The sequence below is a fragment of the Geotrypetes seraphini genome, chromosome 9, assembly GCF_902459505.1.
Source record: "Geotrypetes seraphini chromosome 9, aGeoSer1.1, whole genome shotgun sequence".
Taxonomy (NCBI): domain Eukaryota; kingdom Metazoa; phylum Chordata; class Amphibia; order Gymnophiona; family Dermophiidae; genus Geotrypetes; species Geotrypetes seraphini.
This window is the reverse complement of record NC_047092.1, coordinates 71,317,580-71,344,820: the sequence shown is the minus strand read 5'-3', so window position 1 is coordinate 71,344,820 and position 27,241 is coordinate 71,317,580. Positions and strand designations below refer to the sequence as shown.

Here is a 27,241-nt window from a genome sequence, read left to right as displayed (position 1 = left end):
TTTGTGGCTCCTCCTTCCTTTCCAGTGGAGTTTTGAGGTTGTCGGGGGGGGGGGGGGTTCAATTCATTTGTTGATGTTAGAAAAAAGGTGTCAGATAATTTATTTTTAAATGATGCTGCACCCTTTAAAAGATTTCAGGCCTGGAATATGTAATGTTCCCAAATACAAATTATATGTTTTTACCACAAGCTAAAATGTGTTTTCATGTGATAAATAACAGTATGGTATTTTACTACCTGTTAGCATACAGGCTTGTCCCATAGGAAAAGTATACTTTATACAGATCACTTTGCTTGCAGGTTTTCATTTGATACAACCAATATTAGAGAAGACAGAAAGGGTCAAAATTTCCTTATGAGCTGACATACATTAAGTTACTACAGTTCTGTTTTACTAAGAGGTCAATTGTTCAAAAGATTTTCTCAGGTAACCTGATAAGAATTAACGAAAAGGCATGCTGAGTCAGGCCAAGGTCTATCAAGCTCAGCATTTTGTCTCTGACAGAGACCATCCGTGTCACTTCAAAAAATAATCTGACAAGAATTTGGCTTTTTTAAATATCTACTTCAGCAGACTGCATACATTTTGTCCAGCCAAATTTATCCAGTTCAAAATAAACAAAGTTTAAAGTTTAACTGGGCCACACAAACAAGTGGTTTAAGGTTATCCATATACATTTATCCAGATAACTTTAACTAGCTATATTCAGTGACTGTACTAGCTAGCAGAGTTATGAGGACAACTTATCCAGATAACTTTAATCAGTCACTGACTTATTGAATATCAACTCCAAGCACTTTTAGCAAGAGCCAGGATCTTCGGGCACCGGCACCTCCTGTGGGTTGGTGTTGAGTGCCAGTGCCAGATTGGGGGTAAGCCTTCAGTTTGAGCGGGTGGGGGATGCAGGTTCATACGGGGGGGTGGGGGTGGGCGTTCACAAGGGGGGCAATGCCGGTTCACGGGGGGGGGGGCGGTGTTTGCGGGCAGAGGGGAGATGCCAGTTCGCGGGGGGATGTGGAAGAACATCAGTGGCCTCGGGGGTGGGGGAGTCTTTTGGGGATGTGGTCAGGTGGAGCAGCACCGGTGGCTGGGGGGAGAGGAGGTGGAACCAATCAAGCAAGTTTTCCTTACTTATGGGGAAACTCGCTTTGATATACGAGTAATTTGGTTTACGAGCATGCTTCTGGAACAAATTATGCTCGTAAACCAAGGTTCCACTGTATTAGTAATTTAATTTTCTTTAGCCAATCTCTAATAACCAAATTGGATGATTTAGGTGACAACCAATTTGGTTCCCTTGTGTGAGAGATATTTTGCATATCACTGGCTGGCTCATTTTAACTCTTTCCCTAAATTTCTTCTCCTTTGACTACTCCAAAAACCCAAAGATGTGTCCATATCATTAGCTAATTTCTGTGATATTTAGTCAAAACATACAGACGTCTCATGGACATTCATTAAAATAAAAGTAGAGAAGTCCTGAAGTAGAGGAAAGATCACCTAGTTTGTAGCTGTAGATCTTGAGAGATGTCACAGCTATTCACCTCTCCGTTTTAATTGCCTCAACACTAAGCAATCTTGCACAATTCTCTTAGATCCATTAAGCTACGAACAAGATAAAGAAAAATATGTCTTCAAGAGACATGTCTGCTATTGAACCTGAAGAATTAGTGTGCTATTTTTGCTGTTTTTATAATACACTGTTCTATTTTTTTTCCTGTTATAGATCTAAGGAAATGCAGTGTCTCATGGAAAAAAAAAATTGGTGAAACTTTCACAGTCCTTACTTTAATAGAATCAGTTTGACGTATTATCAAAATTATTGTGTAACTGGCATATTTGTCAGTCTGTTTTTGATCTTTTAGAATATTTTTAAAATACCTGCTATGATGCTGCCCACTTTGATATAAAACAGAGCTTGTTTCCCTATCCATTGATAGAGTAAGTTCAAGCTGTTTTTTTTTTTTTTACAAACTTCCCCATAATTGTTTACCTTGATTTTCTTGTAGCATACATACATAGAAACATGACGGCAGATAAAGCCCAAATGGCCCATCTAGTCTGATCATCCATAGTAACCATTATCTCTTTCTCTCTCTAAGAGATCCCAAGTGCCTATCCCAGGCCCTCTTAAATTCAGACACAGTCTCTGTTTCCACCACCTCTTCTGGGAGCCTATTCACGCATCTACCACCCTTCTGTAAAAAAGTATTTCCTCAGATTACTCCGGAGCCTTCATCCTATGCCCTCTCATTGCAAAGTTTCCTTTCAAATGAAAGAGACTCGACTCATGGACATTTATATTATGTAGGTATTTAAACGACTCTTATCAAATCTCCCCTCTCCCACCTTTCCTCCAAAGTATACAGATTGAGATCTTTAAGTCTGTCGCCATCCACCTTATAACGAAGGCCATACACTATTATAGTAGCCTTTCTCTGGACCGTCTCAATCCTTTTTATATCTTTTTGAAGGTGCGGCCTCCAGAATTGTACACAATATTCTAAATGAGATCTCGCCAGAATCTTATAAGAGGCATCAATACCTCCTTTTTCCTATTGGCCATACCTCTCTCTATGCAACCTAGCATCCTTCTAGCTTTCGCCGTCACCTTTTCAACCTGTTTGGCCACCTCGAGATCATCACATACAATCACACCCAAGTCCCGCTCTTGCACATAAGTTCTTCACCCCCTAAACTGTACCGTTCCCTCTGGTTTTTGCAGCATTAAATTTAAACTGCCAAATTTCAGACAATTCTTCAAGCTTCGCCAGGTCTTTCTTCATGTTATTCATACCATCTGGCGTGTCTATTCTATTGCAGATTTTGGTATCATTCACAAAGAGGCAAATCTTACCCGACAACCCTTCAGAAATATCTTTTATAAAAATGTTAAAAAAAAACCAGGCCCAAGGACAGAACCTTGAGGCACACCACTGGTAACATCCCTTTCCTCAGAGCGCTCTCCATTGATTATTACCCTCTGTCGCCTTCCACTCAACCAGTTTCTGACACAGCCCATCACTTTGGGACCCATCCCAAGGGCACTCAGTTTATTTATTAGATGTCTCTGTGGAACACTGTCAAAGGCTTTGTTAACATCTAAATGCACCACATCTAGCACACATCCTCTATCCAATTCTCTGGTCACCCACCACCTAACAAAATCACCCACCACCTAACCAATCCACCTACTAACCAAATAGTAAAAATGCTCAATCCAAACTACTGCAATAAAATATTAAATTCATGACTCAATATTGAAAATTCATGCACATAGGTTTTCAATCCAGCCCTTGGGAAACCCAAACCAGTCTCGTGGTTCAAGATTTCCACAAAGAATATACAGCGGTGCCTTGGTTTGCGAGAATAATTTGTTTCAGAAGCACGCTCGTAATCCAAAACACTCGTATATCAAAGCAAATTTCCCCATAGGAAATAAAGGAAACTCAGATGATTCGTTCCACATTCCAAAAACTTTAATAGAAAACAGTACTGTACGTACTTGTATTGAAAGATCTCACTCGTTTCGAACAGTCACTACACTGCGGGTGAATTGGGCATGATGCTTTTATTATGTTCAGCTGCGCTCAACGTGAGTTGAGCATATGTTGTGCGTGCTTGAACTGCGAGTACATGCATTACGTTAAGCTGCGATTTTTGATGTGCATTTTTGATGTGCATTTTTGATGTGCATTTTTGATGTGACGCACGTATATGTGCTCGTACTGCAAGACCCTCGTAAACCACATTATTCGTTATCCAAGGTTTGACTGTAAATGAGATATACTTGCATGTACTGCTCCATTGAATTGAAACTTCTCACATACATATTCACTGTGGCTTTCTTGAAAACAAGACTTGCTTGAGGGTCCCCAAGAACTGAGTTGAGAAACTCTGCTCTAGCTCATTCTGATTTCAGACATGGTGAGCTAACACTTATTTTGTAAGAATTCTAACAACTCTAATCATAAATACTCTACTTGATGCCAACTGAAGCTAGTCCAACTGTGTCATAACTGGCATTTTCCCTCCAATCAGCTGAGTCGCGGCTTTGGGGTGGCAATCGGCACAGCCAGCCACATCTAGTTTTAGCTTTTGAACTGCAGGCCAGCATTTTGTTGGCCTACATTTCAGGCGCATATTGCGGACCAAGGGAGACATCTAGAGCTGCTTAAGCTCACCCAAGGCCACTTCCAGGCGAAACCATACCAACGTCCAGTCTTGGGCAAGCTTAAGTGTCCCTCTGCACCTGCAACAAGCACCTACAGTGTAGGTGGCCTACATTGTGGTTTGTTTTTTACGTGCATTCCAATTGCCAGACAGTGGTAGGACGCCTATCACCACCATCGGGACGCCTGTTTATAGAATCAGCCCCTAAAAGCCTCTTATACAGGTTAGCAAAACAGAGACATCATGTTTGCTCATCTTTTGAAAGTATCACATCCTACAAAGATACAAGTTTTCCTGGAAAAAAAAAATTAAACTATTAGAATTCAGCACGTAACATTTTGAAATATGTAGACCTGGAAAGTTCTTTGCCCAGAGATGAGGATTTTCTTCTGGCCCTTGCATTGCAATCAGAGCCGGATTAAAAGGTAGGCCCAGTAGGCATAGGGCTTAGGGCCCAAAATGGTCAGGGGGGCCATCAGTACGGTGCTTTAGGGCCTCACCCTTGCTGGATTCGGCAGTGGCAGCATCATTGCTTCGGGCCCCGCTGACCCTCCTATCTCTCCCTCACATGCAAAACCCCGCTGACCCTCCCATGCGAGAATACCAACAGAGTGACAAACCTCCCTCCAGCAGCGTTGGCAGCCGCAGCACTCTAAACAGGCTGATTCGCGTCTTTCTCCTGCCGGTGATTCCCTCTGCCGCATCACTGGAGCCCTTAGGGTTAGCAAGCCAGTGCCCATCCCTAGACCATGTAATACCGGCCCATTTAAAGTAGGGCAGTCACAAGAGAAAGGGTTTCCTACTAAATAGGTCTATTTACCCTTTCATAAGGAAGCTACCAATTTGTCAAGGAATTTCTAGAAAACCCATATTACCTCAGAAAGCTCCCAGAAAAGAGGTAGTGCAGGGAGATTAACACATTATACAAGACAGCAGACTGTTTCAGTCAAAGCTCCAAGCTTCAGAGAGACACAGCCAATTAGGAGGTCAGTCACACCTGGTGGGGTAATTAAACTGCCAGAAACTCTGAGAGAGAGGGAAGCTGCATAAATCACTTGTATAGTGGGAAGATAGGCAGCAAGCCTGTTTCTGTCCCCAGAACAAGCTGAATGACTACTAGGCTGGGTAAGTCCAAATACTATTTGAATCAGGTTATAAGCACTCCAGAGGGAGAAACCCAAGAGGAGCAAATGTCCATATGTTCAGAGGGGAATACCAATGCAACTGAGGAGTTAGTGGACTGTGGAAGTGCTTACCTTGAAAGCTCAGAGGTAGAAGAAATGATTTGGGACTCCAGTACTTAGAGCAGCATGTAGAAAGTGGGAATGCTTACAACATATATGAGACTTACAAACAGAAGGATATTTGAATGATTTGATGATTTTTTAAATCCTCCAAACCTCTCAAGCTGTGCTGAGCATGCTGATATTTGCAAACTAATGGCACCCAAAGAAAAAGGAGTTTAATTTCAAACCTTATGAATTAAAACCAGAAAGAAGCTTGACAGGATAAAACCCATAAAGGGGAATTTGGGGAGGGATTTTTTAAACCAGCTTTAAGGGTAATTAGTTTACCTCCCCGCTGAGCTTGGGCAATTGATAGAGCTCAGTGCTGGTTGAATCAGTGGTTATAAAAGAATTGTTCAGAGTTCAAGTTGTGAAGCAAAAAGCAAAGGAAAACTGGTCTGTGAACTGTGAAAGGCTTAAAAGTGTTGGAGGCTGGTGGGCCTACCCAAGGTCCTTTGTTTGGGGACATTATTTGTTTTCTTTTGATCAAGCACTGGCAAGAACATTGAACTGTGATTATAACTGAAGGATGTTTGCTTGTGCTGCAAGCTCATGTGAATTTCCTGACTGTTGGCAAGAAAGCTCTATTTGTATTTCTTAAGCACCAGAGAAATATTGTTGTGCTTGGTGAAGTCTTTAACATAGAAATAAATCTCTTTTGGAAAAGAGAGGTGTTGCCAGTTATTGGGAACATGTACTTTTTTTTGCTCCTTGCCCACTCCAGACAAGAGAGTTGCATGGGGACAGAAATCCCACCCATCCCCACCAGGATCCTCTCCCTCCCCACCCGTCCACGCCAGGATCCTCTCCGTCCCCACCCGTCCCCATCAGGATCCTCGCCATCCCCACCCATCCCCGCAAGGAATTACCTCCATCCCCGCCCATCCCCATAAAAAGCAGCAATTACTTCTGACAGGATCATCAATTCCACAGTTTCTTTTGTGTTTGCGCTGCTGTTTTCCTTCTGGAATCTCTTTGGTGGAATCCTTTTTTTGTTTTCTGTTCAGGTAATTAACTTATAAACCCCCTCTTTTACTAAGGCTGACGTGTCCATTATATTATATGGACAAACCCTGCTTCCAAAGCCTTCCATTCCCGTGGGAGTCCTGTTGGCTAGAGGGGGGACCCCTTGGGAGTCCCGTGGGCCAGAGGGGGGTCCCCGTGGGAGTCCCATGGGTTAGGGGGGATTCCTGCGGGACCCCCGCGGGACCCACGGGATTCCCGTGATCCCCGTTCCCGTGCAGATCTCTACTCCAGACTCCACTCAGTCTGACACATGTGCCGATACAGAGGAGCCTGACCAGCTGGTAGGTTTCTCCTTACTTGCTACAAAACATACACACATACATACATGTACACACACATACCTTGTTGGGAGGAACAAATGTAGATTTGGAGAGATATTTTAAAACATATACATGTCGATATTCAGACTAAGAGGTGACAGCATGTTTTTGAGTTACAGTGTTTAAAAAATAGGTATATTCAGCATTGTTATACAGATTTGGAATGGCATTAAATATACAGAGCAAATCATACAGCAGAACTTAATCTAAATACTTTTATTTTTATGCTACAGTTGACTTTAAAAAAAATAATTACATTGGGTCTGAATACTGCCCTGTACATTTCTAAAAAATATCTTAACCACTTGATTTCTTTTTTGTTGTTCCTCCTCATCCTTTTACGAAGGTGCGCTACCGGTTTTAGCGCACGCAGAAGATTAGCATGCACTAGCCGAAAATCTACTGCCTGCTTAAAATGAGGCGGTAGCGGCAAGCGCGCGGGGCAATTTAGCGCAGGCTATTCCGCACGTTAAGGCCCTAATGCACCTTCATAAAAGGAGCCCATAGACTTTGTTTATTCCTGTAATGATTTATTTTTGCAATGTATATTGCAAAACGTAAATAAATGCATAAATTAAAATTCTTTCTTCCAATCCCATGTGCTCTCTTCTAAACCAAAACTTATAACAATGGTAAAACACAGATGAGAATCAAAGATAAAAATGTAAGTATACAAAAAAAAGTTACCTGCTGAAGAGAAAATGGCACTAAGTGGAAGGATTCTTGAGTGAGCGCCTCTGCAAAAGAGCAAAACAAAATGCAACTCAATTAGCAATTCAAAAGAATCCAAAACAATCCCATCTCAGAAATGTGAGTTAAAAGCCTCCCACAGACTATTTCTGCAACACTTTTGATATGAAAGAAAATATTAAATCTAGTAGAGGAAATAAACACGATCGTTATCATATTTGAATGTGGTCCTTCATGAATATTATGCTGAAGAGTCATTGACTTGTAATAGAGCTTTACTCACTAAAATCAACATGATGATCATAATAAGAAAAATCAAACTGGAGTTGAAGGAAATCAAAACAGACATAAAAAGCCTATTGAAGATAATAGTTGATTTTTAATGATTTAGGCATTCAAGTGATGAAAGTGGGAACACAGTGGAAGGGAATGTTTATTCCTTTACTGGGATATTAAGAAAGACAGATTAATAAGCAAAAGTGAAAACTGACATTATGGAAAAAGGGGAAAATTATATAATTTGGAGCCAAGATGGACGAACAGGTGACCCACATTCCAACAGTTTTCTGAGGATTCAGAATCAATTTATTTTTAGTGATCCAATCATTGATCATGTTAATGCAAGATTGCATAGGTGCCCAAGTCTGGATTAACAATAGGTTGAGGAAAAATAACTTTTAATTTGATGTTCAATTCTCAAAGACAAGGGACTCAGAAAAATATTGAAGCGTAAAAAGTATTGAACCTTGAGGCACATTACAAGATAAACTTCTAGTTGAAGAAAAGCCTGAAGAAAATTAAACTTTAAAAGTTCTATCTGACAGGAATCACTTAAACCATTCTAACACCACTCCAGAAATACCAAAAGACTCCAAACAACCTATGAGAAGAGAAAATGACTTGCAAGGTCAAAAGCTGCTGAAAGATCCAAAGATACTAATAATGCCGCCTTATCCTGGTCAAAAGCTGCCCCCCCCCCTTTCAGATTGAGGAAAAACTAAGGGCTCCTTTTACAAAGGTGTGTTAGGGCCTTAATGCGCAGAATAGTGCACGCTAAAATGCCACATGCACTAGCCGCTACCACCTCCTCTTGAGCAGGCTGTAGTTTTTCGGATAGCACATGCTATAGCGTGCGCTAATCCGGTACGTGTGGTAAAAACACTAGCGCACCTTTGTAAAAGGAGCCCTAAAACAGTTAGGGCTATTCAGCTTGGAAAAGAGACGGCTGAGGGGAGATATGATTGAAGTCTACAAAATCCTGAGTGGAGTAGAGCAGGTACAAGTGGAATGATTTTTCACTCCGTCAAAAATTACAAAGTCTAGGGGACACTCAATGTTTCTATGAAATACTTTAAAACCAATAGGAGGAAATTTTTTTTCACTCAGAGATTAGTTAAGCTCTGGAACGTGTTACCAGAGGATATGGTAAGAATGGATAGCGTAGCTGGTTTTGAGGAAGGTTTGGACAAGTTCCTGGAGGAAAAGTCCATAGTCTGTTATTGAGAAAGACAAGGGGGAAGCCACTGCTTGCCCTGTATCGGTAGCATGGAATATTTCTATTCCTTGGGTTTTGGTCAGGTTCTAGTGACCTGGATTGGCCACCATGAGAATGGGCTACTGGGCTTGATGGACAATTGGTCTGACCCAGTAAGGCTATTTTTATGTTCTTATGAACTACAATAGAACTTGCACGCAGCGCTTTACAAGGTATGCTGATAGTGCCAATTGGCATCAATTATAAGATCAAAATTGGCAATTATCAGCACTGATTAGGCTTGATAAACAATTTGCATGCACAAGATAAGGTTAAATACAGAATTTGGGAGTTAATCCATTAGCATACCTTAGTAAAATGAACCCAGAATGACATGACATAAATAGGCATACTAAAAAATATTGAAAACAAAATGTCTGTAGAGATGTGCATGCAAAAAAAAAATGTGTTTTATTGTTACCATTTGGGAATTTTTGTTTCTTTTCCCTGAGATCAAATTAAAACCATTTTATTTAACAAAACCTTTGGAGTGGGGGTTGGGATGGGGGTGGGGTTAATGTTCAGTTGAATTTACCTGCATAGGAAAAACTCCTTAAGTCCCATTCATCAGATTATATTCAGTGGTGTTTGCCCTGAAAAGCCAGTCTGATCGTATTGGCACTATCTGACCACTGTTGAAGCAGTCTGGTAGAGCCAAACGTTACCCAGTAAGCAACAATATTTATCTGAATAGTGATCAAGTCAGTAGACTAAAGTCAGAGAAGCACAAAAGCTATCCTAATTTCACCTGGTTAGTTACCGTATTTTCACGTAGATAACGCGCACCCGTGTAAAACGCGCACACGGGTATAGCGTGCGAAAACCACAAATTTATGTACAGAAATTTTTATATACCGCATACACCCGTATACCGCGCATGCTGCCCGACTCTCCTTTCACCCGCCCCGATTCTCCTCTGGCCACCCCGACTCTCCTTTCGCCCGCCCCGACTCTCCTCTCCCCCTTGAAGTCCTGTCCCCATCCTGAAAGCCTAATGCCCCCCCGACGTCCGATTCACCCCCCCCCCCCCGTAGGACCGCTCACACCCCCACCCCGAAGGACCGCTCGCACGCACCCACACCCCCACCCCGAAGGACCGCTCGCACGCACTCCCACCCACACCCGCACCCCCACCCTGAAGGACCGCTCGCACCCCCACAGCCTCCCGACCCCCCCATCATGTGGAAGCTCCTACCGGTGTCCTGCTGCTTCCTCTTGGCAGTCCCGACTCCCCGACACGATTGGGGCAAGAGGAAGCTCAAGCCCTCTTGCCCCAGCCAACCGCGGCACCCCCGACACGATCGGGGCAAGAGGGAGCTCAAGCCCTCTTGCCCCAGCCAACCGCGGCACCCCCGACACGATCGGGGCAAAAGGGAGCCCAAGCCCTCTTGCCCCTGCCGACTCCCCAACTCCTCGACAATATCGGGCCAGGAGGGAGCCCAAGACCTCCTGGCCCTGGCGACCCCCCCTCCCCGCTAGTTGTTCGGGCCAGGAGGGAGCCCAAACCCTCCTGGCCACGGCGACCCCCTACCCCCACCCCACACTACATTACGGGCAGGAGGGTTGGGCCCATGTGCCTCAGGCCCCGCCCCCAGGTGGGACCTAAGGCTCCCGGGCCTATTCTGATTGGCCCAGGTGCCTTAGGCCCCACCAGTAGGCGGAGCTTTGGGACGGATGGGCCAATCCGGCCTCATTCCGTCGTTGGCTGCCTGCCGGACAGGCGAGTTTGACTCCCGTCTGTCCGGCCAACTACACAAAGGTACGGGGAAGGAGGGTGGGGGTGTTGTGGGGGTCGGCCAGGGGGGTCGCGGGTCGGCTGGGGGGGCGGTCGGAGGTTCTTGGGGGGGACGGTCGTTGGAGGGAGGGGGAGTTTGCGTCGAGGGCAGGAGGGCCTGGGATCCCTCCTGCCCATAATGTAGTGTGGGGTGGGGGTAGGGGGTCGCCGTGGCCAGGAGGGTTTGGGCTCCCTTCTGGCCCAAACAACTAGCGGGGGGGGGGGGGTCACCAGGGCCAGGAGGACTTGGGCTCCCTCCTGGCCCGATATTGTCGGGGAGTTGGGGAGTCGGCGGGACAAGAGGGCTTGGGCTCCCTTTTGCCCCGATCGTGTCGGGGAGTCGGGGGGGGGGCAAGAGGGCTTGGGCTCCCTTTTGCCCCGATCGTGTCGGGGAGTCGGGGGGGGGCAAGAGGGCTTGATCTCCCTCTTGCCCCGATCGTGTCGGGGGTTCCGCAGTTGGCTGGGGCAAGAGGGCTTGCGCTCCCTCTTGCCCCGATCGTGTCGGGTGTCAGGACCGCCAAGAGGAAGCAGCAGGACACCAGTAGGAGTTTCTACATGATGGGGGGGAGGTCGGGAGGCTGTGGGGGGTGCGAGCGGTCCTTCAGGGTGGGGGTGCGGGTGCGGGTGGGAGTGCGTGCGAGCAGTCCTTCGTGGTGGGGGTGCGGGTGCGTGCGAGCGGTCTTTTGGGGTGGGGGTGCGAGTGGTCCTGCGGGGGGGGGGGGTGAGTCGGACGTCGGGGGGGGAAACTATATAAAAAAATTTTTGTACAACGCGCTCACGCGTATAACGTGCAAGGGTATGCGCGGTACATAAAAAACACGTATAACGCGCGTGTTATATGCGAGAAAATACGGTATCAAGATACCAGCTTAGAATATTATCAGTACCCAGATACATGTTAGAGGCCACCTTACTGGCCTAATTCTATAAATGATGCTAAAAAACGCATGCAGAAATTTGGACGCAAGCCCAATTTCCATATACAATTTAATTGAATAATAAGATTATTATTGCCGATAATTGGATGCTAATAATTATCAACACTATTTGGCATCAGAAAGTAGACCCTGAGGTCTTAATAGCCCAGGAGAGTCCCATCGAGTCTTAGGCGTGGGGGAGATAGTAGCACCCTTGATAACTCCCATACATAGATTCCAAGGAGGAAGTTTGCCTTGTGAGGAGGAGGTGGAGGTTAAAGAACTCCATAGAGAGATTGAGCACCTCCTTCAGCGGAGAGACTCACTGATCTGGGAAACATGTCTGACCCACCTGGAACAAGCTGTGCAAGTGGTCCAAGCAGAGGGACAGGTGAGGAAAGACCCAAAACAGCAATCACTTTCCCTAAGCCCTTAGAAGGCCAGGCCTTACAACAGATTTTGAAGACAGTACAGGAAAATGTAAAGCGATGTCAGGATGAGCAGACCAAGCTGCAGACTCCAGTGGCCAAAATTAGAGGGCACAATCAGGCCTTACAAAGCCAGATACAAACAACCCCAGCAGTCTGTAAGAAGGCTGAAACTTATCACAAAAGACTGATTCTCTACAAAAACAACAGAGCAGAAAATAGTAGTCATGGAGAACTTATAGAACAAACAGGATAAGGGACAAATAACCTTGAGTCAGCAAGTAGCTGAGATTAAGACCATTCAGAGGTATATAAAAGAGGTTAAAAGAGATATGGGTGACTTGAAGGAAAGATTACGAAGCCTGAAGGAACCCAATCTCAAGGACACTGTCAATGCTCCAAAGCAGTGTTCTTCAACCGGTGGTCCGCGGACCAGTGTCAGTCCACAAAAATTTCCTGCCGGTCCATTAAGAATTTGTGTCCCTTGCAAGCAGTCCCCTTCAGGCAGTTACCTTGACAGTTGGATACCATCTTCCTTCCGGCTTGGCTGCTCCTTATCTTCAGCGCCAGCTGTACTTGTTTGCCAGGACAGTGCACAGTGGAACCGGGTCAGCAGCATACAGCATGCAAGAGCAGCTGCGCACTCTCCCGGCAAACAAGTGCAGCTGGTACTGAAGATAAGGAGCAACCAAGCTAGAAGGAAGACGGTGTCCGATGGTCGAGGTAACTGCCTGGGATCTCAGGCTGACCAGAAAGGCTTCCCTCTGATGTCAGCTCTGACATGGAGGGAAGCCCTGCAGTCTGATTCGGTGAAGGGGGGCCTGGTGCAAGTGTGGGGGACTGCTGGACTTGCAGGTAATAGGGAATGAGGTGCCTGCTTGACTCACAGGCAGCGTGCAAGCATGAGGGGAGCTGGCAGTGCTGATACGGCTTCGGCAGAGGGGGACATGCCCAGCTGGACAGTCCTGAACAGGTAAGGGAGAGAAGGGATAATGTGGGACAAAGGGAGAAAAGAGGGGTGGAGGAGCGCATTGGGACATGGGAGGGGCATGAATTTGAGACAAAGGTTGGAAGGCAGGGAGGGGGACACAGAAGGAAGGGAGGAGGCATGAACTTGGGACACAAGGGAGGGGATAGAAAAGGAGAATTGTTGGGGGATGAGTGTGCAAATGAGAGGGAAAGATGGTGCACATGGGAAAAGGAAGAAAGAGGCAGCTTAAGCCGTCTTGAGGGTGGGTTAGGGACTCATGGAGAGGAGGACCCATGCCCATAAGCCCCTGTAATCACTGCATTGATACTGAAACATGTGCACTCCCCTATACACCCCCAAACCTTTTTTTACTGGCATATAAGTGGCTCCTGTAGCCATAAGGGCTATTATGGTGGTAGATTAGTGGGTCTAGGGGATTCTGGAGGTGATTTGGGGGGCTCACCATGACCTATAAGGGAGCTGTAGTGAGGTGAAGACATGGCACCCTTTTTGTGAAGTTCACAGCAGTGCCCTGTAAGGTACCCCACTATTTAGGTGCCATGTCTGGGTGTTCAGTCTATCACTTTGCAGACCCCTCCCACGTGCAACAGTGCTTGTTCTAGGCGTTTTTGACGGACGGAAATATGGTATAAAGATGGATGATTTAAGTGACTTGGATGATCAGATCTGCAGGATGTATAATTAGACGATTTTCAAAAGAAAAAAAAATTTGGATGTATTTTTCGAAAATGTGTTTTTTACTTTGGACGTCTTGAGAGTTAGACGAAAACAGACTTAGACGTCCCTTTCAATTATGCCCCTCCACATAGGCCCGGAACTTCCTCTCCGACTTCAGAAATGACGTTGGGGAGAGGAAATCTGGTCGGCCTGACGCTTCTGTGTGGGGAAGCAGGGAGAGCTTGGTGTGGCGGTAGTTTGGAGGCCTGTTCCCCGATGGCGGCGGCAGTGGCTTGGAAGCAGGCAGGGAAACAGAAAGAAGGGGGAGTAGGGAGACAGAAAGAAAGAAAGGAAAAAGAAAGAAAGAAAGAAAGAGGGCACAGAGAGAGAAAGACAGCAAGAAAGAGGGGCAGGGAGACAGAATGAAAGAAAGACAGAAAGGGGGGACAGGAAGATAGAAAGAAAGGGGGCATGGCGAGGGAAAGACAGACAGAAAGAAAGGTGGGCAGGGAGACAGAAAGAAAGAAAGGGGAGGGGGCAGAGAGGTAGAACAAGTTGGCTGAGGGAATGAGGTTTGGAAGCATACAGAAGGCTGAAAGAAGGGAAGAAATATTGGATACACAGTCAGAAGAATAAAGTGCAACCAGAGACTCATGAAATCACCAGACAACAAAGGTAGGAAAAATGATTTTATTTTCAATTTAGTGATCAAAATGTGTCTGTTCTGAGAATTTATATCTGCTGTCTATATTTTGCACTATGGCCCCCTTTTACTAAACTGCAATAGTGGTTTTTAGCGCAGGGAGCCCATGAGCATCGAGAGCAGTGCAGGGCATTCAGCGCAGCTCTCTGCACTAAAAACTGCTATCGCGGTTTAGTTAAAAGGGAGGGGGTATATTTGTCTATTTTTGTATAGTTATTCCTGAGGTGACATTGCATAAAGTCATCTGTCTTGACCTCTTTGAAAACCCACGGAATATAAATGATAATTAACATTTTCTCTGCGTACAGTGTGCTTTGTGTTTTTTAAAATTTTATTGTTGGTAGATCATTTTGACTTGGTCATTTTAAAATTAGCTCGCAAGCCAAAAAGTGTGGGCATCCCTACTGTATATATAGGACTAGATTCTATATATGGTGCCTAAAAGAATCGGCACCAATAAAAATGTTGAGTGCTATTCTACAAATGGTTATGCACCATTTATAGAATAGCACTTAAGGGCAAATTCTATAAGAAGCGGCCAAAAGTTAGGCGCCAATATAGGCACTGTTCAGCGCGATTCAAGTAAAATTGGGTGCTGTTTAGTGAATCACGCTAAGTGGCACCTATTTAGGAAGCGCCCATTAAATAGGCCAGCTCTAGGCACAACTAAAAGTTAGGTGCCCATGCGAGCGCTCAAGCATGCTTAAGAGCAGTGATTCTGTAAAAAGGCATCTGACATGTAGCCATGCCCACGCCTAACATGCCTAGCACCTATTTTTTGAAGGCTGCCTACATTTTTAGAGGTGCCTTGTTACAGAATCGCGCTTTCTTGATAGGCGCCTATGTTTCAATCAGTGCTGATTAGAAAGCTTAATTGAGCTTGTTATTTAATTTAGACAGGCACCTATCTTGGTGGGTGCCTCTGAAATAGGTGCCTAACTTTAGGCGCTGGTTACAGAATTTGGGCCTTAGTGCCAGAAATCATGCATAAGTTTAGGCATGGCCACTTACACCAGTGAAGATGTGGTGCAAATCCCTGTGCCAAAATTAAGCGTGGAGACCTCCTTATTGAAAGAATGCCCCCAACATGCCCATGACCTTCTCATTTTCACATCCCCTTTTTGGACTCTCATGTAAAAATTATGCACAGATCCCACGCGTAAATTTACATATATAACTTTTTATTAAAACCAATTAGCACCAATATTTACTCATTAAGATACTAATTATTGACACTAATTGGCTCATTATTCAATTAAATTGTGCTTGAAAAATTGGGAACATGCCCAAATTTGTGCTTTTTATAGAATTTGGGGGATAACATAATTTAGTTAACAGACCCCTAAATATTTTCTTCAAAACACCGGTAGCAGTTCAATAAAACAAATGATCCAGCCCAGGTGGAAGATTTTATTAAAGAGAAACCTTTGTTGAAAGTTTAATTCCTAATATTCAGTTTATTTTTGGAGGATGATGTATAATATATATAATAGCCATTTGCCTGTTCCTAGATAGTAGATAGAAAGTTTTGCTTTGATGTTTTATTTGTACTGGCTATCAGTTTTAATGTGGACTAGGACATAAGAACATAAGAACATAAGAACATAAGCGTTGCCTCTGCCGGGTCAGACCAGGGGTCCATCGTGCCCGGCAGTCCGCTCCCGCGGCGGCCCCCCAGGTCCATGACCTGAAAGTGTTCCCTACCTAACTTAAAATACCCATACCCTGTTCACTCAATGTCCTGTAAGGTAAATCTCTATTTGTACCCTGTTATCCCTTTCGCTTCCAGGAAGTCATCCAGTCCCTTTTTGAACCCCAGAATTGTATTCTGTCCTATCACCTCTCCGGGAAGCGCGTTCCAGGTGTCCACCACCCTCTGAGTGAAGAAGAACTTCCTTGCATTCGTTATGAATCTGTCTCCTCTCAGTTTTTCTGAATGACCTCTTGTTTTAGTTGTCCCTGCTAGTTGGTTGAAATAGTTTCCTCATATTATGTTAATCCCCGATTGGGAATTTACATTTGTATTTTCTGTGTTCATTCATGCATGTTTGTTACAAAGATATTGTAATGAATAATCAAATAAATAAAGAATACAAAAAAAATAAAACAAATGAGATCAAGCTCAAAACTGGACATTTTGGGCTTGATTCTATAAAATGATGTCTAGGTTAGGCGCCACTAGGCATGCAAATTGCAGCTGCCTAGCGATGAGTAACCTAAATCCATTTGCAACTAAATTATTTTTTAATTGATTAAATGGCAATGGTAATTGATCACATTATTAAAACCAATATAAAAACTCTTTATATTAAGGTTGCACATGGATATCCATGTGGTGCCTAGCGACGCCTAAATTGAGATGCCCTCCAATGCCTTATGATGCCTACCTGAAAAGTATGCATGGTTAGGAGTGAAGAATAGGCATGGTACACTTGCATCGCTAGGCATGCAAGATAGGTGCCGATAAATAAGGCCAACCTAGCCTAATATACTGGTGCCTTCCTTGATGTCTAAGAACACTTAGGCATCACTAGGCGTGATTCTATAAAGGACGCCTGATTGATTGACAGCCGTGCAGACTAGTACCTAAAAGTTAGGCGTCGTTTATAGAATCAGGCCCCTTGTTTGTTTCTTATGTAGCCATTCCAAATAACTGCCGTCCTTTCAGAATAATGTTCTTGATATGCCCACCTTCGGTATTGTACAATCTTGATGTGATATGTAATAATGTCCAGTATGAAGATGTTTACAAATGCTATGTTGCAAAAGGATTTTATATAAAAGATCGTAATTTTGACATAACTTAAAAGAAGTAGCATATCCAACCCTAACTATAAGCCAAATGGTAGAAATAAGCTCTGTTCTTGCCATCAGGTGTTGGGTTTTTTTTTTGTTTGTTTTTAATTAAAATCAAAGATTAGTTAGCAGCAGAATGCATTAGCAGCACTCATCCCTTTATGATCTTTTCTAATCTATTAAAAAATGAATAGTCAAATACCTTGAGAAAACTATGCTTTTAAAATGGAGCTTTGTAAAGCAGCATTAACTGTGCCAGTCACAGCACAAGGAGACCTACTGAAATGAAATAATTGATTCCAGGGCCCCAAGAAGGTATAGCACGATATGTGGTCCTTTTATATCCTGAAATTTTCATATAAAACTAATACATGCATAACATTGGCATTTGCACTAATCCTCACATTTCCCACATGCCTCATACCCTATCCTGTAAACGAACGCATACAGGTTTCTAATACATGTGGCAAAACAATTGGCCACAGCTTTATTAATTCAAAATAGGTATCAACAGCTTCAAAACACTTTATTTATTCAATTTTCTATCCCATTCTCCCAGGGGAGCTCAGAAAGGTTTCCAAGAATTTATTCAGGTACTCAAGCATTTTTCCCTGTCTGTCCTGACGGGCTCACAATCTATCAAATGTACCTGGGACAATGGGGGATTATGTGACTTGACCAAGGTCACAAGGAACACCGTGGACTTGAACTCATAACCTCAGATGCTGATGTGTAGCTTTTACTATTGTCCCACACTCTCCAACATACTTTTTAATCCCTCCTAACAGAGCTAGTCAGTAATAAACTAGCCCTCATCAGATATACTGTCACCGTGCGTCGCCAGGCTGGGTCGGGCCCAAGCAGGTATGGCCAAGACAGCCCAGAGCACACGGCGCTGACCGAGCGGCTAATCAGTTCCTAATTGGAGTGATGGATCAAGTAATAAAAACACCTGGATCGATTCAAACTTAAAGTACTTTATTCCTTCAGGAACTCCAATTTTCAGGAAAAAAACAAAAAAACATGCATGGTTCAAAAGGAAAACTTGGCTTTCAAAAATATATTGGAAAATGGCTTCCCTTGGCCCATGTCCCTCCTGGTCCACTCAAACGTCTGACACTAGGGACTGCTTACAACTCCCAGTACTATATTCAACTGGTTTCCAAAAATGCTTTCACACAGTTTCTATTCAAAATTGTTACTGGCAGCGTCAGACTGGATCTTGCCTCTGAGCTCTTCTGACAGCAGAGCTCAGGGCAGAAGGGACCTCCTCCCAAAGTGACTGTTGGTTGTGGTCCCTCCCTACAGGGCATACAATCCAGCCAAAAATAAACCAAGAAGGAAAAAATATCCAAAAGATCACTGCCAGTGCAGTGCAAACTGCTCCAGCCTAGAAAACAGTTTATTTTCCAAAAATAGTTGCAAAAACATTCACATTGCATTAACGCACTATAGCAAATTTTCCCCCACTTGGGTTTATTTGGACAGCCAACCCCATTTATATCTTTATGTAATTTATTTCTTATATACCGCTACATCCGTTAGGTTCTAAGCGGTTTACAGAAAATATACATTAAGATTAGAAATAAGAAAGGTACTTGAAAAATTCCCTTACTGTCCCGAAGGCTCACAATCTAACTAAAGTACCTGGAGGGTAATAGAGAAGTGAAAAGTAGAGTTAGAGGAAAAATAAAAATAAAATAAACATTTTAACAAGACAGCATTGATCTAAATACTTTGGAAGGTAAAAGAGAGGAGAGAAAGGAATAGAAGCAGAAGGGGGAGCCGTTGAACAGTAGAATTCTGGAGAAATTTAAATGATAGAAATAGAACAAAACAAAGACAAAAGGCAAAACAATAGATAAGATTAAAGATAAATCATAAGCTGGAAAGAAAAATAAAATAAAACTTCTAAGTTTGCTATTTGGCAAAATCCCAGCATAACCTCAGTTCCAATACAACCAGTTTCTATGTCACACAGGTCAGTTTCAGTATTTCCCACACTAAAATCCATGACTTCTTCAGGGTCTAAATACTCTTCATTCTCAGAAGTTTCACTCATAAAATCTTCTAACATTTCAGAATCAATAGGATTAGATCTGACCTGGCTGTCTCCTTTCTGAGCACTACTGCTGGCTCTTATAAGCCTCAGGATAATGAGCTGCAGGTGTTGCTTGTTCCTGGCTAAAGTGGAGACTAGAAGATTCTTGGTGTTGCCTTGAATTGGGTCCCCCATGAATGTTGTGAGTTGCCTTGTAAACATTCCTCCTAGGAACACTATTTCCAGCATTACTAGTTCCACCTGCACGCTGTTCCTCCTTCCTTAATTCAGGTGAAAACAAATAGGTGTTTTCCCGCTCATGACTAAACCTTCCCTGACTGGTTCTAGTTCTGGTTGAGGTATTGGCAGGGTTCTTCCACTTTGGGACAGTATTTTCCCTTGCCTAGCCCTGGGCACAGGCATCTTCTTACTACCCTTCTCAGTCATAGGGTCTACCCTATGACAATATCCACAGCATTATCTTGACAGATTTCACTGAAACCTGTGGTATTGCAGGGCCACTCTTCAACCCATGAAAGTGTTGCACATGGGCATACCCCATCACATTCTCTTTTAATCTTCCTTTCCCCTCCCCCCCATTGCATCTGTGCAATACCCTTCTCCTAGTTTTTGCCCCCAATACAAACCAGTGATCATCCACCCTATCTCCCTAAGTTACTGCCCTTACCCCACCCCAACCACTCCCTTTCAAGTCACAAGTCACAAAACCACCTGCAGGGAAGGGAAGGGGAGGACATTTTCATCAGCCACTCCCTTCCAAACACTCTCCAATTTCAGAATGCCATCATGGCCCAACAATTCACTATAACACATAGCAAACCAATCCATTTTATTTCATCGCCCATCACTGCCTTTCTTCATCCTTCCAATATCAAAATGAGCCGCTACCTACTGCCATGTTTCTTAATCCTATCAACGCTCACTACCCACTCCGCCCCCCACCCTACTATTATTTATCATTTCTATAGCGCTATTATATGTACACAGTGCAGTGGTTAAAGCTACAGCCTCAGCACCCTGGGGTTGTGGGTTCAAACCCATGCTGCTCCTTGTGACCCTGGGCAAGTCACTTAATCCCCCCATTGCTCCAGGTACATTAGGTAGATTGTGAGCCCACTGGGACAGACAGGGAAAAATGTTTGAGTACTTGAATAAATTAATGTAAACTGTTCTGAGCTCCCTTGGAAGAACAGTATACAAATTGAATAAATAAAGAGACAGTTCCTGCTCAGTAAAGCTTACAATCTAATCAAGCAGATAAACAGGACATAATTTCCAGATTAGTTCAGCTGCTATTATGTGTTCGCAGTCTAAAACTGAAGGCACCCTTAAAAAAAATAAATACAAATGTACTGTTAAGATTAAGAATCAGGTATTTTTCCATTTATTTCTTCTAGATAAATCTTAGAAAGAAACCCTCAAATTGTGGGTGATGCTTTTCTTCAAAGCAAATCTAAGCTACTTTTGTACTTGCTTCAGATAATCATGTTCCTCTGTTCCTTGGATCCATGGTGTTTACATTCTAAAGTACTCAGTATAGTCCTTGTGACTCTCCCAGTCTCATTGCTGGAATAACTTCACTGAATATTTGACTCACCTCTTTCTTTCTCTTCACGTATCCAAGAGACTGCTAAAACCTGTTGGTTTTTCTCTACAATATCACTAAAATCAGATCCTTCCTTTCTGAGCACAATGCTAAGACCCTCATCCATACCCACATCATTTCTCTTCTAGACTACTACAACCTGCTTCTCACTGGCCTTTGACTAAACCACCATTATTATCCCCTTCAATCTGTTCAGAACTCTGCTGTACGCCTCATAATTTGCCAGGGTCGCTATGCCCCCTTAACCCCTCTCCTCAAAATCACTTCATTGGCTTTCCCTATCCATATCCACACAAAATTCAAGCTCCTCTTAATGACCTACAAATATATACACTCCACAGCTCCTCAGTATCTCTCCACACTCCTTCTCCAGGCACTCCACTCATCGGGTAAGTCTCTCTTATCTGCACCCTTCTCCTCTATGGCCAGCTCCAAACTCCATCCTTTCTACCTGGAACAAACTGCCTGACTCAGTATGTCAAGCTCTGCCTCTGACAGCATTCAAATCCAGACTCAAAGCCCACTTCTTTGAAGCTGCTTTCAATTCCAAGCTCCAACCCACCTGCTAAGCATCAATATCTGTCTTATCATTCCCTCTGTAATTCCCCCACCTGAGTACTGTATATAGATGCACCTTCTTGTAAAGTTTGTCTGACTTGTCTACATTATAAGCTTTTTTTTTAAAAAAATATATATATATTTTATGAAGTTTCAAAATACTTAAAAGCATCAATTCATAAACAGACAATAAAGCATTAAAACACATGTAATTTACAAGTATTTGAACAGAATCATTTATCCCACCCCTTCCAATAATAATAAACATTAATAACAAACATTTTTATCCACCCTCCCACCCCCCTTGGATGTGCACATAATTATCAAATACAATATTCAAAAATATCTATCCTGACTTAATATAGGATGTCAATGAGCCCCAAATCAATTTAAATTTACTACTATACCCTAACAATTCTGCATTTATTTTCTCCTTCCTATATGTGGAGCATAAGTTTGCCCACCAAAAAGAGAAGTTAAGACGATCAGCATTCTTCCAATTCTGCATAATCATCTGCATTGCCACCCCAGTCATAATCATGAAAAGACAATACTTATAATGATCCATAGGGGGCCTTATATGTAATATTGTACCACATATAACTAACTCATTATAAGCTTTTTTTGAGCAGGGACTGTCTATGTTTTGAAGTACAGCACTGCGTATGTCTAATAGCGCTATAGAAAAGGTAACCTGTAGCTAAAATCATCTGTAACATAGAAACATAGAAGATGACGGCAGAAAAGGGCTACAGCCCATCAAGTCTGCCCACTCTGCTTACCCACCCCCTGTCTATGCCCTAATGACCCAATTTCCTTATCTTGACCCTCGTAGGGATCCCACATGGGTATCCCATTTATTCTTAAAGTCTGGCACACTGTCTGCCTCGATCACCTGCACTGGAAGCTTGTTCCAATGATCAACCACTCTCTCTGTGAAGAAATACTTTCTGGTGTCGCCATGAAATTTTCCGCCCCTGAGTTTGAGCGGGTGCCCTCTTGTGGCCGAGGGTCCCTTGAGAAAGAAAATATCATCTTCCACTTCGACACGTCCCGTGAGGTACTTAAATGTTTCGATCATGTCTCCCCTCTTCCTACGTTCCTCAAGAGTGTAGAGCTGCAATTTGTTCAGTCTCTCTTCGTACGAGAGACCCTTGAGCCCCGAGATCATCCTGGTGGCCGTCCGTTGAACCGATTCAATTCTGCGCACATCTTTACTGTAATGTGGCCTCCAGAATTGCACACAGTACTCCAGATGAGATCTCACCATGGCCCTGTACAACGGCATTATGACTTCAGGCTTTCGGCTGACGAAACTTCTATTGATACAACCCAATATCTGCCTTGCCTTAGATGAAGCCTTCTCCACTTGATTGGCAGTTTTCATGTCTGCACTGATGATTACTCCTAAATCTCGTTCTGCTGAAGTCCTAGTTAAAGTTTCTCCGTTCAAGAAGTATGTCCTGCATGGATTTCCGCTTCCGAGGTGCATGACCTTACATTTCTTAGCATTGAAGCCTAGCTGCCAGGTTGAGGACCAACTTTCCAATGTAAGCAGGTCCTGCGCCATATAATTCTGTAAACTGCATTCACTTACTATATTACATAGTTTGGCGTCATCGGCGAATAGTGTTATTTTACCTTGAAGCCCTTGAGTCAGATCCCCTATGAATATGTTGAAAAGGAGTGGACCCAGGACCGAGCCCTGCGGCACTCCACTGGTCACCTCCGATGTTTTAGAGAGGGTACCATTAACCACCACCCTCTGAAGTCTGCCACTCAGCCAATCATTGACCCATGCAGTTAGTGTCTCTCCTAACCCCATTGATTCCATCTTGCTTAGCAGCCTGCGGTGTGGGACACTGTCAAAAGCTTTACTGAAGTCCAGGTACATGACGTCCAAAGACTCTCCCAAGTCCAACTTTCTTGTTACCCAGTCAAAGAAGCTGATGAGATTGGATTGGCAGGACCTACCCTTGGTGAATCCATGTAGTATCTGAAAACTGGAGGGTGGCTAATGTTACGCCAATTTTTTTAAAAAGGATTCCCAGGGAGATCCAGGAAATTACAGACTGGTAAGACTGACTCCAGTGCCAGGCAAAATGGTGGAAACATTTATAAAAAATAAAATTGTGTAAAACGTAGACAAACACGATTTAATGAGACAGAGTCAGGATGGGTTCAGCCAAGAGAGATCTTGCCTCACCAATTTGCTTGACTTCTTTGAAGGTGTGAATAAACATGTGGATAATGGTGAGCCGGTTGATGTATCTAGATTTTCAGAACACTTTTGACAAAGTTTCTCATGAGATGCTCCTGAGAAATTTAAAGAGTTATGGGATAGGTGGAAAAGTTCAGTTGTGAATTAAGAATTGGTTATCGGATACAAAACAGAGTGTAGGCTTAAATAGTCATTTTTCTAAATGGAGGAGAGTAAACCAGGACTTATTTATAAATGATTTGGAAATTGGAACGAAGAGTGAGGTGATTAAATTTGCAGATGACACTAAACTGTTCAAAGTTGTCAAAACACATGCAGATTGTGAAAAATTGCAAGCAGACCTTAGGAAATTGGAAGACTGGATGTCCAAGTGGAGTAGCCTAAGGGATCTGGTCAATCTGAGTCTTAGGCCACTCCCAGTGTATCCCAGAATGCACTGGGACAGAGGCCTAAGATTCTGGTTGGCCCTGGTGCCTAAGGCCCCTCCTATGGGCCAATCAGGGCCTTAGGCCCCTCCCTGGTGCATCCCATGATGCACTGGGAAGGGTAAGCCCACCATTCTGTGGAGGCGGGCCTGCCAGTTGGAGGGAGTAAGCATCCCTCCGGCCGGCCAATGAAAAAAATGTACTGGTGGGGTCTGGGTGGGTGGGGCGATTTGTCATGTAGTTAACGGTACCCTCTCTAAAACATCGGAGGTGACCAGTGGAATACCGCAGGGCTCAGTCTTGTGCCCGCTCCTTTTCAACATATTCATAGGGGACCTAACTCAGGGGCTTCAAGGTAAGATAATGTTATTCGCTGACGATGCCAAACTATGCAATATAGTGAGAGACGGCAATTCACCCGATAGTATGACACAGGACCTACATTTGTTGGAGCTTTGGTCCTCAATCTAGCAGCTGGGCTTCAACGCTAAGAAATGCAAGATCATGCACCTCGGCAGCACAAATCCGTGCAGAACTTACACCTTGAATGGTGAGACCTTAGCTAGAATTTCAACAGAACGAGACTTGGGAGTGATCATCAGTGCAGACATGAAAACTGCTGATCATGTGGAGAAGGCTTTATCTAAGGCAAGACAGTTGTTAGGTTGCATCCGCAGGAGTTTCGTCAGCTGGAAGCCTGAAGTCATAATGTCATTATACAGAACCATGGTGAGACCTCATTTGGAATACCGTGTTCAATTCTGGAGGCCACACTACCGAAAAGATGTGCTGAGAGTAGAGTCGGTGCAACGGATGGCCTCCAGGATAGTCTCGGGGCTCAAGGATCTATCGTACGAGGAAAGGCTGAAAAAATTTGCGGGTGTACTCACTCGAGGAACGTAGGGAGAGAGGAGACATGATCGAGACGTTTAAGTATATTACCGGCCGTATCGAGATGGAAGAAGAGATTCTCTTTCTCAAAGGACCCTCAGCCACAAGAGGGCATCCGCTCAAAATCAGGGGCAGGAAATTTCATGGCGACACCAGGAAATATTTCTTCACCGAGAGAGTGGTTGATCCTTGGAACGAGCTCCCGGTGCAGGTGATCGAGGCAAACAGCGTGAAAGAATTTAAGAGCAAATAGGATGCCCATGTGGGATCCCTTAGAGGGTTAAGCCAAGGGAACCTGTCACCAGGAGTGGGATCCCTAGGATAGTAGACTTGGGGGTGGGTCAGTAGAGTGGGCAGACCTGATGGGCTATGGTCCTTATCTGCCGTCATCTTCTATGTTTCTATGTTTCTACCCAATGTCCTAATGATATGTAATTGATATATAATTGAATTTTATAATTTTATTGTAATGTACATCGCTCTGACAATTTTAAGGCGGTATATCAAATTTTTAATAAACTTGGAAACTTAGTTCTGGATGAAGCATACCAGCTAGGGGGTTCTGGCAGGAGGGAGTTGGGCATCCCTTCTGCCAACTATCTTGGGGGGAGAGTTCTGGCAAGAGGGACTGGGCTCCCTCCTGCCAGGAGATGTCTCCTGGGGGGGTCCAGTAGGAGGGACTGGGCATCCCTCCTACTGGGGGGTATCTTTGGGGCGGGCAGGCTTCAGGAGGAATTGGGCACTCCTGCCATAAACATTTGTGGTAGACAGAGCAACTTCAGGGGTTCCAGCAGGTAGGTCCTAGCTTGTGCTCACTGTCTAACACCAGCTCTAGCAGAATATAAATTTTAAATCTGACATATTGTAATCACAATATAGAAAAAACATTGCTTTTTCCACCTTTTGTTGTCTAGTCATTTTATTATTCAAATCATGTTGGTCCCAGCCTCTGGTTTCTGATTGTTTTCTGTTAACTTGCTCGCCAGCGTCTCCTGTCCATTTGAAATTTTCTTCTTTCTCTGTGCTCACCATACATCTTCCATCTCTGTACCTTCCCTTCCACTGCCATATCCAACATTTCTGTTTCTTTCCCACTGTCTATCATTTCTCTTTCTTGCTCCCTGCCTTGTACCCTGTGTCAAACCTCTCTATTCCCCTCCATGCATCTTTCCCTTGCTCCCCGCCATTATCATGTGCAACATTTTTTTCTCTCTCCTCATTCACCATCTCTCCCTGCCTTCTACCCTATGTCCAACATTTCTCCCTCTCTCTTGTCCGTGAATGTTTCCATCTCCTCCACATATATGCAGGATTTTTCCCTCACCCTTTTCTACCTCTTTGTTGTATTTCCACCTTCTTCTCCTACATCCTATGTCCAACAATTCTTCCTCTCTCCCTTATATGCAGCAGATTTCCATCCCTCTCTCCTATCCCCTAAACATCACCTACCGAACACCCCTCACCCCATGAGATCTAACATATTTTTGGGCCTCCTAAAGCAGCAGCAGTGGTGGCCAGCCAGCAGAAGCAGCGCTCTGAATGGGCTGCTCACGACCTTACCTGCCCTGCTAGGGCTTCCCCTGCCACGTCATCAGTGATGCGGCAGAGGATAGGCCCCAGTGAGGCAGATCACAAACAGCCTGTTTTAAATACTGCCTCTACTGGCGCCGCTGCTACTTTAGGAGGTCCGGAGGTATGCCAGGTCTCACTGGATGTGGTTGTGGGAGGGTGCTGATCAATCAATTGGTGAGTCTGATGTTTTCAGAGAAGAAATCGATACAAATCAATTCACAGAAGTGACTTGGTGAATTGATTTGAATTAATGAATAGGGCAGCATCTGTGCAGAAAAGGCTTGTGACTCCCAATTTATTCTTTTCTACATTTAAACTGATATCTGCTGATTTGAATAGGTAAATGTTTTATAAAATTTTTTTTTTCTTTTTTTTTAGACCTTCTTTTAAATCTTGTGAGGTCAATTTTTAAAGGGATTCTTCACAAGTAAACAAGAGTATCCCCGAGGACAGCACCAGTTTGGATACTGCCCTCCCCCCAGGGCAGGATTAATTCATCAAGGGCCCCTAGGCACACAAGTACACTGGGCCCCCTGCCCCACCCCACCCTACCATGTGCCCAGGCGGAAAAAGGAAGCTGAGTTAGAGGGAAGCTTTGGGCAAGCAGCACC

The 27,241-nt window shown here is 44.0% G+C and overlaps 1 protein-coding gene across 11 annotated transcripts in view; it reads right to left on the bottom strand.

Moving 5' to 3' along the window:
- Window positions 1–27,241, bottom strand: part of SLC16A7 (solute carrier family 16 member 7) — a 323,799-nt gene that overhangs the window by 130,967 nt on the left and 165,591 nt on the right. For all 11 annotated transcript variants that reach the window (XM_033959550.1, XM_033959552.1, XM_033959542.1 and 8 more), the window contains one exon: window positions 7,493–7,542. The gene's annotated coding sequence lies outside the window, so the exon portion shown is untranslated. The remainder of the gene's footprint in view (window positions 1–7,492; window positions 7,543–27,241) is intronic.